The sequence below is a fragment of the Syngnathus floridae genome, chromosome 2 (genome assembly GCF_059516105.1).
Source record: "Syngnathus floridae isolate MCC-2025c chromosome 2, RoL_Sflo_1.0, whole genome shotgun sequence".
Taxonomy (NCBI): Eukaryota; Metazoa; Chordata; class Actinopteri; order Syngnathiformes; family Syngnathidae; genus Syngnathus; species Syngnathus floridae.
Window position 1 is genome coordinate 22,862,501 of NC_142414.1, and position 12,988 is coordinate 22,875,488.

General features: G+C 40.8%; 1 long non-coding RNA gene across 4 annotated transcripts in view; it reads left to right on the top strand.

Moving 5' to 3' along the window:
- The window catches only part of LOC148402639 (uncharacterized), a 45,537-nt gene that overhangs the window by 27,119 nt on the left and 5,430 nt on the right, over window positions 1–12,988 (top strand). For 3 of the 4 annotated variants that reach the window (XR_015857179.1, XR_015857178.1, XR_015857180.1), the window contains exon 3: window positions 2,068–2,232. This is a non-coding gene — a long non-coding RNA (uncharacterized LOC148402639). Of the gene's footprint in view, window positions 1–2,067; window positions 2,233–8,269; window positions 8,668–12,988 lie in introns of those variants that run through there. The other variant, XR_015857181.1, reaches the window with a different exon arrangement.

Consider the following 12,988-nt stretch of genomic DNA (forward strand, 5'->3'; position numbering starts at 1 on the left):
CAAAATATGAGTGACCCAACCTTCGAAAGAGATTGACGACAGAGCACAAATTTGAGATAAACGTTGGATGACGGCAGTGTCAGGTATAATTAGTAAATAGTCTTGTAAGACAGAGGCTTCATTCTTATTTCACATTTATTTCAAGTTTATTGTCAATACTGACTGGGAGATACTTTTTAAACATACAGAAAACCAATACATCTATTTGTCAGAACTTGAGCTGCACTGTGCTTGTTTACAGACTAGGCGTCGGGCTACAGCAGTTACATTTTTTGTTGTTTTGTGGAAACCCTTATAATCACACCAATACATTGCCCTTTCATTTTATTAGTAGCTTTTTATTGATAGTTTTGAGTCAAGTAAAAATTGTTGCGAGCTTTTGCAGGCAACATTAAAGTATTCTTGAAAGTCTTCTTGCGCAATTAATACAATATGAGTCAGTCATCTGAATCATGTGAAGTGATGACAAAATTCAAAAATATGAAGACCATTTTAAGTTTGGTTTACTGGCTGTGATTCCAAGAAGGGTGACCATCACCTCACACATCAATCCATTTGTGGGTCTTGGTGGGGAATGGACACCAATAGGGGGTCTTGCATAGGGCGCCCTTCAAACAAGCACCACTACTTTCATCACAAGGAAAAGTATTATGCAATCTCGGGATTCTGGTGTGAAGTTTACAACCTAACACCTCTCCTGCCTTGCTGTGTTGAAAGCTATTATCATAGAAAAAGTATTTTATATATCTCAACTGACACTGATAATGTCACATATTTAATTATCGGATTGTGAGACGATGTGTTAATGCACAATGTCTGCGTTAATGCACAGTGTATGTATCCTACTTATTAAATAGCATATTTACGATGTCAACAAAAGAAGATGCAAATTTTGTACTCTGTCTGGAAATATGTACCTTTGTGGTGAGGCTCAAGGTCAGGTCAGGGATAGGCAACATACCTAAAACATCTGCTCAGGTTTATTTTGTTGCGATAACACTTTTCACCACTAAATGGTAGACATCCTTTAGAAGCACTTTCACCAGTTCATTCTCAACAGACAAGAACAACTGAGATGCTGTTAGTCATGATTGGTTTTGTGGCATGTTAGGATCATTCAAGGTAATGTAGACACAAACATGGAACAAACTGCGATTTTACTGTTTTGCATTTGTGACGGTCATTGTTTCATGTTAACGACAACAAATTGAATGTGACAGTTAATTAAGACATAGTTAATGAACTGCCGCTAACGTTAACACACCCATAGGTAACGATTAACAACCTAAAGACGGCAAGGTTTCAGCACTGCATGCCGCATTGCTCCTTGTGAACGGAAGACTTTCCAAAAACAAGAAAAGTACATGTGCCACAGCTTGCATTCACATAGGCCTAGCACTTGTTTATATCCATCCATCCATCCATCCATCCATCCATCCATCCATCCATCCATCCTCTATCCCGCTTGTCCCCACGGGGGTCGCGGGCGTGCTAGAGCCTATCCCAGCAGTCATCGGGCAGGAGGCGGGGGACACTCTCAACTGGTTTCTAGCCAATCGCAGGGCACACAGAGATGGACAACCATTCGCACTCACACCTAGGGACAATTTGGAGTGCTCAATCTGCCTACCAAGCATGTTTTTAGGATGTGGGAGGAAACCGGAGTGCCCGGAGAAAACCCACACGGGCCCGGGGAGAACATGCAAACTCCACACAGGGAGGGCGGGAGGTGTTGTTTATACCCATACATTGTAAATAAAAAGAGATCCCCATGCCAGTTTGGACCATTTATGTCATTTTCTAGACTAAAAAAGTACTTTGTTGTTGTTCATTTGTGAACAAAAAATTTCCTCGTATTAATTTTTCAACAGTGTGCCGTGTACCGTTCAAAATAATTTTTCATTTGAATGGTAAAAGTGCACTCGATAGTTCATGTTACAGCTGTTGTACAATTTTTGAGTTTGGAGGGTTAGAAGTGTGTATGATCCAGTTCAAGTGAAAGAAGTTTTAAAATGAGTAAATGCAAATAGACTTGGCTATGACTCCCGCCCATTCTGTCTCTAACAGGCTGGTTTGTCTCCCGGTGAGAGCTGACCTTTCTCCTGAAGGAGAGCGGGAGACGTCCAGCAAACCAAGCGAGGGAACAATGTGTGGAAATGGGTCAATGACAACTTACCGGAACAGAAAGATGAGTCTGGAGGTGCATGTGAAGATGTGTTGTGTTTGCGGCAGGTGGGTCACTTGGAGCATGAGCGTGTCTATTGATTGCCTGATATTGGGCTCACTGATAATTGCAAGTGAGAAAAAAGAGTGTGTGTGCGTATGTGTGTGTGCGTGCGTGCGCGTGTCTAAAACTGATGTTTATATCGATTTTTTTGCACCCCCCTGTCTTCTTGTGGTAACCATGACAATATCACTCCATGGGAGAGGCTGTACATTATGACATCAATGTTTCACACGGACACAATCACACACTCACAAACACACACACACATACACACATGCTGCATTCAGCCAACACACTCATACTCTTAGTGAATGCAGCTGGTAAACACACAAACACACAGTTGCTCCTGGTTACACAAACCCGTGCATTTACATGGAAATACTGACACAATGCCGAACAGCAGGTGTGTGGTCCTCCAAGTCTCAAGAGGACAAACATGACCAGCTCTTAGCCACACGCACACACAAGTGAACTGGGTAAAAACCAGTGTCTGCGAAGATGATGCCAATTGCAGAGCAGAAAATCTATCATCTAATTATCAACATTTTTTTGCGCATTTATAAGATTGACAAAACATTGCCTGCACAGCAAGGTTTTATGATGGCAACAGTGTAACACAGCAACTGTTTATTTATATTTCCAAGGGGAAAATCTAGTTCACCTAAGGTTTAGGAAAGCATCGCACTTTGGTGTTAGCTACAGATGGTCACATGCAGTTAATTGAAATGCTCGTATTTATAAACGGTGTTAAATGGCTGGAAGATTGCAAAATCCATCAAGACACAGTGACACCTAGACAAAAAGTTAATTACGAACTGTAGAATCGGTTGTGGCTGATGTAGAAAAGCCAATGAAAGAAAAACAAAGCATGAACATCTCAGATTGATGATATCGAACAGAGGAGGAAAACTGCAAAGATTTTCCCCCCCCTCCTGTGATGACATTGAGTTAGTCGTGTTTCCAAATACGATCCATCACCACAATTTGGTGTGTGTGCGACTGTGCGTGTAATACAATGAGAGCGTTCACGAGAACGTGAATAAGGCAAAGCAAGAGTGAATCATTCCCCGAACAGACCACCTTGGCAGCGTGATATCAGATGCATTATTTGATGATTGGATCGCTTGCTACAAAAGCTGATAGATCGCTGCCTGAAATTGATTTCTGGCTGGATGTGGCACACGTATACACACACACAGAGACTGTGAGACAGACAGCCAGGAGAAACTAATTACTAGTTCACAGGCTGTCTGAAAAGCGAACCACAATGAAAACACCTGAAGGACTGTCAGGCTGGAAAGCAGAGACAAAATAAATTGGGAAATTAATGTTCCATTATTGGGCCCAGAGTGTGTGCGTGCTGAAATTTTCAGAGATGGATGATTTGATTGCCAGTGGGGGTCACGGGTCTGTCATTTTCAGGGGCAGTGAATATCGAGCAGTGTCAGAGGTTAACATCTGTGTAATAAAATACCAAATTATAACCCGCAACAAGCTCATTTAGGCTTTGCTCTTGTGTAGACTGTAATTTTGGCTCTCTAATTTGGAATGTGGAGGCTAAGAATTTATTCATTAGATGTAAATTGTGTGTAATGTATTAGAATCCCTGTGTATGGCTTCATTTAGATTCTAACCACTTGATAACCCTCAACCTGTTGTATGACAATAAAAAGGTTGAACTATTTGCAAGGAGCTTATAGCCCAATGATTCCCAACCAAGCAGCTGTGTGAGACGGGTGTGTCATGAGACAGCATCAAGGGTGCCTTGGGAAATGATCCAATTTCACTATCATTGTCTGGAAATGATGCAATTATGACAAATTATTTTTCTTCAAGTCATTGTTCATCTCCTATCCGTGCCAGCAATAGTGAATAATTAAATGCTCTTCCTTAATGCTGCATTGAACCTGTCGTCATTTATGCAACAGCATAAGTCGTAGCTTTCTATATCGCAGCTTTATTTTCATTTGAACAGGCTCAGATCTCAAGAGTGTTTGTGAGTAAATTGAGTTGAGAGCATCTTTACTTATATTTATACTGCCCAGATGACTGACGGGACTATTGAACCTCCTTGCCCCAGAGGAGCGCCGTGCCTATTTTTCAAGCAAATATTTTCTGTAATTATGACTTAAATACTGTGTTAGTGTAGGTTACTTTGGTGCGTTGAGTTATATCGTCACCAAAGGAGCATTCATTTGCATGATCTGTGCCAAGATGGTATTTATTTGCAGTTGTTATTGTGTTCATCCTCAATACGGTTCTCATTTTGAAATGTGATATGCAGTTATTTGCACATGTTTTGAAACACTACTTTTTATTACTGTTATTCAGATTTATAACAGTGAGTCACGAATCGGTCATAAAATGCGGCTCCCAAGGTGACCACAGTGCCCTCATTCAGGTTTGAGTAAAAGGCTTGAACTGAATTAAATTACACTTTGGGGGAAGCAAGTATTTTCCGTTGCAGTCTATTTGCATCGGTGGCAAATAGGGCAGACCATCTGCATAGTCTTGTGAAGTTGATACTTGAGCAGTTTCTGCCCAGCTCAGACCAAACTGCAACAGGGATAGTCTCCACCCTCAAACAACCTTTCACAGGATCCACAGCTGGTCAAATTTTTGGTCAGTGCATTCCAGAAAAGATTCCTTCTTCATTCTAAGCGATTGTATTTTTCCCTGCGTGAGGATCTTTTTTTCAGTTATTTCGTTTGGAAGTACCAGAAGAAAGACATTTTTACTTTTGTTGTAGCCAATAGGAACATTGTTTAGTTCCACCCTCCAGGTAAAAAAAGAAAAAAAAAATTGGATGAACCCTCTGCCATATTTCTGCATCTGCCGTGTAAAGCGGTGATACAAGCGGTCATGGCAATGTTGTATCTGATGCATGTGTGTGTGCGTGTTTCAGGTTAGGTTAGGGCGGGGTGGTGGGTGTTACCTCTCTGTCAGAACTCCTCTGTCACACTCGGTAATGATCAAAGCTCTCACGGGGACCCCCTACCGTACACACTTACACAAGCAGCCAACCGGACAAGAATTGCTCAGCCATGCATCCCTCGCTCCACTCGGCTCATGCGGGATCTCTCTCCCTCACTCTCGCACATTACACGGTGCACATTACCCACCATTTATTTATCCCCATCCTTTTATATACTCCAAGCCAGGGGTGTCCAACTAAATCCAGTACATCAGAATTGTAAACACTGTAGTATTTTGCTCTTGCTATTTATTTCAAAATATGTGTTTGATCACGCAAGTATTTGCACATGCACGTCTAGAGAATGACATGAATTACAACACTGTGTATAGCAAATAAAATATTGACGAAATGCTAAAATACTTTTCTGGGAATGCAATCTTTCTGACTCTTAATTCTTTGGCCTTTTGTTTTTATTGGTGGCAAAGCTAGCAAACTGCTCCATGTGAGGTGTTGACTCAAATCAAATTTATTTAGCACCAGTTCTGTTCCATAGCTGAGGAGACACAGTAGTTTGTCTTCTTGAAGCAACACTGTAGTGTTTCCATCAATTGTTTTAAAAAAGCCTTTCCTATCACATCAACTCCTCGTGCGTGCGTGCGTGCGTGCGTGCGTGCAAGCAATATCCGACGGAAATGTCCCACTAAGCATGTATCATGAGCGCAAAAAGTCTGTTCTTCTCAAGGGGATTTCCTAAAGTTTTTTTTTTTTTTTTTTTTTGTCAGTCATGCAGCAGCAACAGGTTGTAATATTTTTGGTCGCATCTATGGAAAACTTTTATGGACGCCAGGAGTCCACAAAATAAATTTTTAATTATGATGTAATCTGTACTGGTTGGCAACAAATAGTAAGGTTAGAACCAATACAAATTGCACCAGTGTGCCCCCAAAGTATGAATAAGTTTAGGAGCTTTTGTTCATTGATCTTGTTCTGGTATAACGTTGAGGGTATGAGTGACACTTGATTTGTCTTTGTACAAGATTAGGCTTCAAATCAGGTTTTGCTTGTCGGACTGATTGAAAATGAGGAGTTGATTGAATGTGGGGCAAAACAATTATCATGATATTATTACATTGGTATTGCTTGTGCTATAGCATTCATCTTGTCTTCTATTTAAAAGTAATTTTTAAGTTTCTTTTCCTTTTTTTCAGACATTGTTTTCTCCAGTGAAGAGAGAAATCTCTTACCTTGCTGACACCTTCGACTGTCACTCCAGTCTTTGTTAGAGCTGTCACCACTTCCTTGTGTGAGTGCCTAAAAACAGCTGATCGGGTGGAGAAGCTTTCAAAATGAAGCTCCCACTCTTTAGAACTCATTTGTTTCTGATGTGATTACTTTTGCAGTTTCCCAGTTTCTGCAGATCTCTTCATGTCTATGTGAAAGCTGTTGTGACGGCCAGTCATGTTCTAAAAAAGACACCAAATGCTGAGCTGAATTTGATTAACACAGGACAAAATATTGCCCCAATCAATTCATACCTGCCCTTTTAGTGAGGATGCTTTGGATGACTTCCATATAGTGGAAAAAGTTAGAAAAGCTCTATGCTGACGATGCTGTCCTGGTCAATCAGCAGCAAGTGATTGTCTTCAGATGGGAGGCATAACAAACAAGAGCTAAAATACACAGATAGGCGATAGTTGGCAGAGGATGATGTGAGGGGGCTCCATTTAATCATGTGAATACCAATTACATCAAACTTTGCTGCTGGATGCCTTCCCTCACAATGTTTACATTTTCCTATAGCTTCAACTGACAATTGTAATCACACTTACTTTTGATTCTACACGACCAATGCTGAGCTACTAAAGGTGCAGAGGTGCTCTATGTTTGAACCTCTTCATACTTATATGTCAGTTTCTTCACATTATCATCGTCACATTGTCATCTTGTGCTTATAGCAATTCAGACACATGTTCAGGGCACCAGCTTTTGGCTTTATGGTCATCATCATGGTTTTCCTCGTATCCATATCTTCTATGATGGTATCACAAAAAAAGTCGGATCAAAACACACATTTTGAGTTGATCCTTCGGATGCTCACTGAACTGAAATCCCAAAATGATAAACATCTCACGGAAACTCAAAGCTGTGTGACTTAAAAAGGATTTGACTTTGGACGGTTACGCTTTCTGTGCTATTTCTCTGTCTTCTTCCCACTCCCCCCGAACATCTGCCCTCGCCTCCTCTGTGCTTCAACTACCGCGTTTGGTTTGATTAATTTTTCACAGTTCTTGAATATTTTGCATCTCAGCATGAAACTAAGCCTTGAAACTGTCTTCAGAGGCAGATGCTTAATCATCGCTTTTCCAGAGGCATTAAAAGATTCATCATGTACCACAAAGTCTTTTCAGGTTTTCGTGAAGTCGTGATATCCGTGTATGAGCCAATGGCATTTCAGTTGTTTTCATTACGGATAATTTGAGTCATTTATCCCTACGCTGTGTATGTGATTTGCCACTGATTCATGATACACGTCTCTGTAAAGGAGAGCATGCCTCGCCGCTCATCTCTTCTCCAACCTACATCCCCCCTCCAAGATACAGTCCAGGGCACAAAGAGACAGAAAATGGAGCACAGGGACGGCACGGCCCAGTGTGAGACAGGAAACAAATGGTGCTTCCTAGCACTTTAATGTGTCAGCGTGTCTGTTCATAGTTCCCAACTATGGTTGTTGACCCAGAAATGTTTTTCTACTTTACGAACAAATTTGTCCTGCTATTACTTATTCAGAGCCTTGCCTTCAACGTTTAGTTATGGTTGCAGTACAATTTAACCAAATTGTTGCATTAGCTTAATGCGTATTATTTGGTATGTGAAGTTGCATACATGGGTGCACGGTGTATTTTTTTGATGGCAGTGTCATGCGCCATTCCGCTACATGAAGTGCCAAGTGTATTTCGGTGCTACATATGATAATGCAATGAGCCGGTCCTCAATTTTAGTGTGCTTGCTTGATTTCTATGTGACATCAAGGAGGAGGTGGTGGTGGAGTGGGTGGTCACTTGTGTTTGGTGCCATTTTCATGCTCCTCATCCACACGAATTAAAAATTGTTTTTCCACACTGTAGGCAATGATCAGTGAACATTCTCTACGAAGAGGAGACGGCCAAACAATAGCAGGAATGCGCAAGCAGAACAAGGGGTGGTTAGGGGGCTGACATGGAGACGGCTCCACCCGCAAAAATTTTACAATGGCAAGAAAGCTGTTGCAAAATGTCTAGAATTCTTTATTCCTGGGGCATTTTGATAAGAGCATACCACAGACATGTCAGTAAGACACCTAGGAAGTGTTTCAGGTAAAAAATGAATCTATAATAAAGTAAAAAGATTTCATGCAAGAGTAAATGCAAATTATGTTAAAATGTTTAGGGTGACTCAGAATGTCTGTGTTAAGAGAGAACATGTTTTGTTTCTTGTTAGAAGTCTTTATTAAATGTCAATAATTGGTTCCACATTATTCAGGGTCATAAAACATTACATTTTACATTTAAATATTTTTTTTTACGTTGAAATCATTTAATTATTTGATTTTGCCACCCAGTTTTGATTTCGTTCTATGAAAATACACGTTCATGTTTTTTGTCTGCTCAAATCATTACATTCATAATTATATTCCCTAACGGTATATGGCTTTGTTTGTTTCTATGGCAATAGAGACTGCAAAGATTCTCATTGCAAATAATGTGGGCTATAAATGGTCCCTTGCACACTGAGCAATTTTCTCCAGGATGAAAGTGTGACTTCTAAAATTGTTTGAGTTTTATGTTCCGCAATGTTGCCACATAAAAATAATACCACTATATTATGTGGAGGTGTCATCTCCTTGAACTTGTAGAGGGAGACAATTTAAAGCTCATTGTGAGCTAAATCTATTTTTGGAGCACTTTCCAGACACCGGAAATATGTGCATCCCTCTGCCCCGAGGCACTGCCAACCCACCTGAAGGAATCTCATTAGAGGCGGTTTCAGCTGAACTTGACTAATGTCTGACAGTCGACATGCTGTTTCAGGGGCTTCTCCACGCTGTTGATTTGAAGGGAGCTGCTGTGTGGCTAAAACGAGGATAAGTATGGATTTTAGACTCAACAAAAATAGCATTGTCTCCAAAAAGCCAAGCTTTTTACGCCCATTAACCGAGACAAAAGGTGAAAATGTAAAGTGCTCACATCAGCTATAATGAGCTGCGGCACATACTCCACAGCAGGCACAAGCCCCTGCACTGCTTTAACTTGGTTACTGCACTATGGGGCTGACAAAGCATATAGAGACAGACAGCATAGACACATGGGATAAAGTGAGAGAACAATTAAAAAAAAAAAAAATTGTAGTCATCGGGTCTGTGGAGCTGAAATCCCCTCTCTCAGCTTTCTGGCTAGAAACAAGCTGGGGGCCACAATGGCCAGCGGATTCCCCCTGGATTTGGAAGACAAAGAGTGGGCATCAGTCCACCCAATAACCCTGAAAATGCCATCCCTGCCTAGCCACATGCGCTCCATCCACACGGGCTATCGTGCACTAAGCTTGCTCTCACAACAGGATTGAGTAGAAATCTAAGATTTTCATATGGAAACGCTTCGCTTTTACCCCTACCAAGGATTTTCTCTGCTGTTTTTCCTGCTCATGTTGCTTCTAGTTCTAACTGATGCAGTTTGACTTTTACGTTTATATTGTGGGATGACCTTTGGTGTTCTTACAAGCCTTAAAGTCAACAGATTCTGGGTTTGAATCTCGGCTCTGGCTGTCTTGTATAGAATTTGCATGTTCTCACTGTGCTTGTGTGGGGTTTCACCAGATATTCCAGCTTCCTCCAACATGCAAAAAAAAAAAAAAACCCACACACAAGTGGACCGATACATTTGCAGGCAGTTGCTAGTGTGGCAAATGTAGATTGTCCACTCTGACCACTCGTGTCTACTTCATTCGTGTGTGTATGTTATATTTAACTCTGAACGTGCGTCGATAATTCATTGCGTGAAAATTCAGGTCAGGCTTGTCCTCGGTGCATTAAAAATAACCCGTGGGGGCGAGGTGGTCTCAGCAAGAGAGGACTACAGCTTTGACCCATTTCACGTCCACTTAAGAAAGTATTTGAGTTTGTCACAACCAGGTGTTGATCGCACTTCAGTATGATAAGATCATTAGGTTGCTCACAGACAATTAAACAATGAGATAATTAAGCTGAATTAATGTCTAGTGTCCCAGGTACGGCTATGCCAGTGCCAGAAGCAAAGCTATGAAGATGGCAGCAGGTGGCCGAGTGGTGCTGCTGAGCCAAGTTTTAACGATTACCTCTAGTCTCTCTCAGTGTGCGTGTGTGTGTGTGTGTGTGTGTGTGTGTGTGTGTGTGGGTGGGTGCGTGTGGGTGTGGGTGTGCGTGTCAAGGAGTTGCAGACTGATTCTCATCACTCTGATTGTTCCACTTGCGTTTGCCGTGACTGATAGTAATTGCAACAGCATTTGGCTCCAGTGCAAATGGAAGTGTGATGAGCCTTCAGCGGTCACTAAGGACGTTTGGCCATCGAAAGATCTTTATGCAGCGTGATGCACATCTGAAAAGTACCGAATGTTTTTAATTTCTTTCATGACTCACCTGCAAAGTGTCTGTGAAAGCTTGCGCAAATAAAAACTATTAATGATTAAATGTTACAAAATGTGGAATTACAGCTTCCTGTTTTATCACTGACCTACCCAGCTTGAGCTCCACTCTTTGCATCTTTTTCTATCTTCATTTCCGTGCACTCTCTCGTTCGACTTGGGTGTCACACAGCTTCCCAAAACACGGAAACACAAGTAGTTTTGCCAAAATGTAACTTGTCTTAAACGAAAGTTGTGTTCACAAGCGGCAGCGTTGGCAGTTATTATCACCGCTTTGAATTAGCCACAATTGCGTAAAATTAAAATACAGAGAGGCTATGAATTCCTCATTCATCAGAGTTGAGCAAAGAAGGATCAAGAGGCTCAGCAGAGCCACAAATTTAAAAATCAGATTTTCTGCTCTGGTGTAACCCAACTCAGTTACTCACAACCTATGAGCTCGAGAGCTAGATCCCCTTTCTAAACAGTTTTTGGGCAGATGACCAATGCTATCAAAGAAAAAAAAGGCGTTTTAATTCCCTTGGCATGTTTATTGATCATAACACTGCCTTTTGATATGTGCTGTTCGAAGGAGCGCTCTGCCTGAATATCAATGAAGTCCCACTGACAGGCAGATAGAGTGGGAATATTGCCAAGGCCTTGTTTGTATTGCACATTTTTTATTACAGCCTTTTCGCTTGTGTTCTGTTGTGTCTCGCACCATTCATTACATGCTGTTTTATTTTTCCTTGCCAATTTGTCACAACCTACTCTCTCTGTCTCGTAATATTTTGTGTGTGTAATCACATCACAATCAGCCAGAGATGTCAACCCTTTTTGTCCTTGTGCTATTTCAAAATGTTCCAATGCTGACAGCACTGGGATCTGTTGTTAAGCACATAATGGAACACAGGCATGTAAATGTATTAGTTTGGGACTTGCTTACATCATAATGTTATATTATACAATTTGCAGAAACGGAGAAATTAAAACATTAGTTGTTTCCAAATTATGTTTCATTTGAGATAATATTCACAAAACAAACCAGCCATCTATTGGTATGCTTTTTTTTTTTCTCTCTGCTGAAAAATATAGCTCCACAATCATACATATTCTTATATGATATCCAAAAACAAAATAGAGTGATGGAGTGTGTATTTTATTTCTGGCTGATGTATGGCTGGCAGTGTGGCAAATGGTGGCTAGTCAAGGTTTCCCAGGAGATGAATTAGAAATTATAGTGTTTTGAGTGACAAATGTTCTGCATGTGTTTGGTGTGTATTATTGATGCTGTCACTTTCCTGACAAATATAAAAAGTGAGCATTATACAGAAAACTACTAAGATGAGCAAAGATATCTGCCAGGGAACAAAGATATTGTGAGCAAGGGAGTCTTTGTAGTTATTCACGTTGCCCCCCCCCCCCCCCATTGCTGTGTCACAGCCAAAGGGGTCTTTTTTTTTTTTAATGTAAAACATATAATAATAATGCATTCAACGATTTGAATCTACATTTTACTCTTGTCTGCAGTTCTGAGAATCTGTCTGCACCGCGATCAAATTCATCAAATTTGCATGAGAGTCTTAACGTCAATAGTGACTTTCTACAGGTCTAATGTTCAGACAACTTTGTTCGCTTTACATTTTCATTTCTTGCTTCCGTGGATTTCCTCCAACATGTTAAGTTCAAGTTTCAAAATTTGAATCTAAGTGTTAATGGTTGTATATTTCCCCTGCCTTTGGCCAAGACTTGCTCATTCACCTCGCTCAAGCTCACCTGTGACCCCAATGAGGTGCGACGCAAAAGGTTGCTAAATGCTTTGAAAACCTTAGCTGCACAAAATAAACCACAAATGCGCTCATTCCACAAGCAGCACGAAAATGCAAGACACCGAATCCCCAGTTGCTCCTGATGGTATATCATCAGTTGGTGAATGAGGAAGCAGAGTCTAGTGCTTTGAGTACCAAAGGTAAAAGAGTTCTGTACAAGTACAGCCTGTTTATCAAACGGCTAAACACGCATTATTAATTTCAAGTTGTATAAGAGACACGTTCTTTTTTTTTTTTTAATGAGGCATTTTCTGCTTATGTTAGTGCAAAATTATGCAAAATCGCTTATGGATGGATGAGGAACCCAAAAGAGTGCTGGATCACTTGTGAATTGGACAGTTTTCAATTTTGCTTGTCGGGTCGTAAAACAGTAGCTGAAATACC